Here is a 5,277-nt window from a genome sequence, read left to right on the forward strand (position 1 = left end):
TGAACATCCTGATTTTGAGCATTATAATTTTGAACATTTTGAGAACATGGCACAACCTCCATCCCGTGAGAGGACTCTAAGGGAAATGGTTGCACCTGATTTCACCTGCGAAAGCTTGTGCATCCAATACCCTAATGAGGATGTCCCATATGTTCTTAAAACTGGACTGATCCATTTGCTTCCAAAGTTTCATGGCCTTACAGGTGAAGACCCGCACAAACATTTGAAAGAATTCCATATTGTCTGATCCACCATGAAACCCCCAGATGTCCAGGAGGATCACATATTTCTAAAGGATTTTCCTCATTCTTTAGAGGGAGTGGCAAAGGACTGGCTATATTACCTTGCTCCAAGGTCCATCACGAGCTGGGATGACCTCAAGAGAGTATTCTCAGAAAAAAATTTCCCTGCTTCTAGGACCACGACCATTAGAAAGGATATTTCAGGCATTAGACAACTCAGTGGAGAGAGCCTATATGAATATTGGGAGAGATTTAAAAAACTATGTGTCAGTTGCCCTCACCACCAGATTTCTGAGCAGCTTCTTCTCCAATATTTTTATGAAGGACTCAGTAACATGGAGAGAAGTATGATTGATGCTGCCAGTGGTGGAGCCCTTGGAGACATGACCCCTATTGAAGCCAGAAATTTAATTGAGAAGATGGCTTCAAACTCCTAGCAATTTAGTGCCAAAAATGATGCTATTGTCATTAGAGGAGTGCATAAAGTAGCACCGAATTCATCTTCATCAGTTGAGACTAAGAAGCTTGAAGGCAAACTAGATGCCTTGGTTAACCTGGTAACCCAACTGGCCATGAATAAAAAATCTGCACCTGTCACCAGACTCTGTGGTTTATGCTCCTCTGCTGACCACCACACAGACCTTTGCCCTTTTGTGCAACAATCTGAAGCAATTGAACAGCCTGAAGCTTATGCTGCAAACATCTACAATAGACCTCCTCAACCTCAGCAGCAAAATCAGCCACAACAAAACAATTATGACCTCTCTAGCAACAGGTACAATCCCGGGTGGAGGAATCATCCCAACCTTAGATGGTCAAATCCTTCACAACAGCAGCAGCAACAACAACAACCTTATTTTTATAATGCTGCTGGCCCAAGCAGACCATACGTTCCTCCACCAATCCAGCAGCAACAACAACAACAACAGCCCCAGAAACAACAAACAGTTGAGGCTCCTCCGCAACCTTCCCTTGAAGAACTTGTGAGGCAAATGACTATGCAAAACATGTAGTTTCAATAAGAGACCAGAGCCTCCATTCAGAGCTTAACTAATTAGATGGGACAATTGGCTACACAGTTAAATCAACAAGAGTCCCAAAATTCTGAGAGATTACCTTCTCAATCTGTCCAAAATCCCAAAAATGTGAGTGCCATTGCTTTGAAGTCAGGAAAGCAGTGTCAAGGACCTCAACCAACAACATCTTCCTCATCCGCAAATGAACCTGCCCAACTTCACTCTACTCCAGAAAAAGATGATGACAAAAATTTAAAGAGTAAGTTTCCTAACAATTTCTATGCAGGTGAATCTAAAAAGAAGCAGCATATCGCTCTTCCATTCCCGCCAAGAGCAATTTCGAACAAAAAAATGGAAGAGGCAGAGAAGGAGATCTTGGAAACATTTAGAAAAGTAGAGGTAAACATACCTCTGCTGGATGCAATAAAGCAAATTCCAAGATATGCTAAATTCTTGAAAGAGTTGTGCACTCATAAGCGGAAGCTTAAAGGAAATGAAAGAATTAGTATGGGCAGAAATGTCTCCGCATTGATTGGTAAATTTGTTCCCCAAATCCCTGAAAAATGTAAAGATCCAGGTACATTCAGCATACCTTGTATTATAGGGAACAATAAGTTTCACAATGCCATGCTAAATTTAGGAGCTTCTGTTAGTGTGATGCCTCTATCTATCTTTAATTCTCTATCTCTTGGTCCCTTGCAATCAGCTGATGTGGTAATTCATTTAGCTAATAGAAGTGTTGCCTATCCTGCTGGTTTCATAGAGGATGTCTTAGTTAGAGTTGGTGAACTGATTTTCCCTGTTGATTTTTATATTTTGAATATGGAGGAGGGATTTTCTAAAGGATTCGTTCCCATCATTTTAGGCAGACCTTTTATGAAAATTGCTAGAACTAAGATAGATGTATATGCAGACACACTATCTATGGAGTTTGGTGATATAACTATTCATTTTAATATTCTTGATGCTATGAAACACCCATCTGAAGATCTTTCTGTATTTCGTGTTGAAATAATTGACCATATTGTTGATGAATACATGACTGATCTTCATTCTAATCTGCATGCCTGTCACTCTTCATGCATTGAATCTGAATTTGTACTTGATCATATGTCTGAATTTGATGCTGAGAGTGAATCTGAAATTTATATTGATTACATGTCTGATGATGTTTTACCTCTTGAGATTGATTTTCTAGAGTCAGATAGAACTAACCATGTTTCAGGAAGTACACATACCTCTGACTTTCTTTATGAGGTACAGGCTAAGAAACCATCTCTTTCTACCATTATCCAGCCACCCACACCAGAATTGAAGCCTCTGCCATCAAATTTAAAATATGCTTATTTGGATGATAGTAAAAGTTTCCCAATAATTATATCTGCCTCCCTTGCTGATAAGCAAGAGGAGAAGCTGTTATCAGTTCTCAAGAAGCATAAGAAGGCTATAGGCTGGACCCTGGCAGACATTCCTAGTATTAGTCCATCCACATGTATGCATCGAATAAATTTAGAGGATGGGGTTAAACCAGTAAGACAACCACAGAGAAGACTCAACCCGGTGATTCTTGATGTAGTAAAGAAGGAGATAGCCAAGCTTTTGCAAGCTGGAATCATTTATCCTATCTCCGACAGCCAATGGGTGAGTCCCATCCAGGTAGTCCTGAAGAAAACTGGCCTCACCGTGATAAAAAATGAGAAGGAGGAGTTGATTCCTACTTTGGTGCAGAACAGTTGGAGAGTCTGCATCGACTATAGGAGGTTGAACCAGGTTACCAAAAAGGACCATTTTCCACTGCCATTCATTGACCAGATACTTGAATGCCTGGCAGGTAAATCACACTACTGTTTCCTTGATGGTTTTTCTGGTTATATGCCAATCACTATTGCTCCTGAGGATCAGGAACAGACCATATTCACCTACCCCTTCAGCCCTTTTGCCTATAGGAGGATGTCCTTCGGCTTGTGCAATGCCCCTGGTACCTTCCAGCAGTGCATGATTAGTATTTTTAGTGATTTTTTAGAAATTTGCATAGAGGTGTTTATGGATGATTTTACTGTTTATGGATCCTCTTTTGATATTTGTTTGGATAGTCTGGAAAAGGTTTTGAATAGATGCATTGAAACTAACCTTGTTCTAAATTTTGAAAAATGTCATTTTATGGTTGAGCAAGGTATAGTTTTAGGTCACATTATTTCCGATAAGGGCATTGAAGTAGATCCTACAAAAATTTCTGTTATTTCACAATTGCCTTACCTCTCTTGCATGCGAGAGGTTCGTTCTTTTCTTGGTCATGTAGGGTTTTATAGGCGTTTTATCAAGGATTTTAGCAAAGTGGCCCTTCCACTATCCAATCTGCTGCAAAAGGAGGTGGAGTTTGATTTTGATGACCAATGCAAAGAGGCTTTTGATTGCCTCAAGCGTGCAGTGACTGCCACCCCTATCATTCAGGCACCTGATTGGACAACCCCATTTGAGCTAATGTGCGATACATCCAATTACGCATTGGGGGTTGTCCTTGGTCAAAAGATCTCGTTACTACACCTTACTTCTTTTCCGCCATGACTTAGGGAGTTTTCTTTCTTCTGTCTCCTTCTTTACTTTTATTGCACTTGTCCAAATTTTATTGATTTCTTTGATTGTTCTTTATCTTTTAATTGTGCTACATTGAGGACAATGTGTTGTGTAAGTATGGGGGGAGTGTTCTTTGGTTTTGGTTTTGCTAGTTTTGTTAGTTTTGTTTGTGTTAAATTTGTTAGTTTTGTTAGTTTTGTTGGGTTTCTAGTTTAATATTTTAGGTCAATTCTGTTTGCATGTACAAATTTGCATATTTTTCTTTGAATTATAGGATATGTTCAAGAAATGGGTAATTGTTTTGAAAATAAAAGTCTCTTGACATTTTGTGATTTGAAATCCTTGTTTTTCCTGTACATGCCATGATAGTTTTGAAAGCTCAATTTGAAAGTGATAAGTTTACCTTTGTGAGAATTTGAGCCATCCATCATCATAATCATTTGGTGTGTTTTGCCCCATTGATTGCTTGCACAATAACCTTGGCTTGATTCTTGTTGATGCTTCCTAATTCACATGCATATTTGGAAATGATTTAGGCAATTTTGTTCTTATAAGCTTCTAGCCAAATGGACTTACCTTGAATTAATTCCTTTCATAGCCCCTTTGAGCCTATGTTCCCCTTTCTTTGTTTTGAAGCTCATTACAAGCCTTAAGTGAAAAACCATGATATCACCTTACCCTTAAGGAATTTTGGAGCTTTGGAATTGTTTTGGGAATAAGTGTGTGTGTGGGGGGGGGGGGGGGGGGGGGGTATGTGTGTTTTAAAAAAATAAAAAATAAATTTCAATTGCTGCAAATTCGTACTGTTAAAAAAAACAAAAAGAGAAGAAAAGAAGTGATGTTGAATAAATGAGGTCTTGTTATGAGGACTTAATTTGGGAGCCTTGGTTGATTTTGTTGATATTAGAGGGTTTGGGTTTACTACTTGTTCTTAATTTCCACTTATTCCCCATTGTTTCTCTATTCCTTTGGGATTTAGCTACTTATTCCATATTTTTTTTCCTACCTTGTCCTTGGCCCCATTACAACCTTTAAAGACCTTTTGATCATGTGCATGTGTTTGTCAAGTTGTTGTCAATTTTAGAATTTTGCCAAGTCTATGTGGTGTTTGTTTTCATGGGTGCTTCGAGAGTAAACAGTAGCCTAGACACTTGAGAGATAGAGTGTATATCTTGTGAGGCTGTATCACTTTTCATTCTTGAGCTGATTAACTATTTTGCCATGATTAGGTTGCTTGGATGATTTTCACGAATGTCTTGACTCTTTGGATCTCTTCATGTTAGATGTTACCCATTCCTTTCATTCCTTGATGTTCATTGAGGAATATGTAAATGTTTTTGCTTGTCTCTATTTGATATCCTTGGATTTTGTTCTTTGTTTCATTTTGCCCAGGAGTGCAAAAGGCTAAGTATGGGGGGTTTTTGATGTGCCATTATTTTCTCCTA

At 38.8% G+C, this 5,277-nt stretch overlaps 1 non-coding gene across 1 annotated transcript; it reads right to left on the minus strand.

Moving 5' to 3' along the window:
• Positions 1–424: 424 nt before the first annotated feature.
• On the minus strand, positions 425–531 carry LOC114385594. Its single transcript, XR_003660961.1, has one exon. It is a non-coding gene; the product is annotated as a small nucleolar RNA R71 (small nucleolar RNA).
• Between the last annotated feature and the right edge of the window lie 4,746 nt (positions 532–5,277).

Source organism: Glycine soja, chromosome 14, assembly GCF_004193775.1.
Source record: "Glycine soja cultivar W05 chromosome 14, ASM419377v2, whole genome shotgun sequence".
Taxonomy (NCBI): Eukaryota; Viridiplantae; Streptophyta; class Magnoliopsida; order Fabales; family Fabaceae; genus Glycine; species Glycine soja.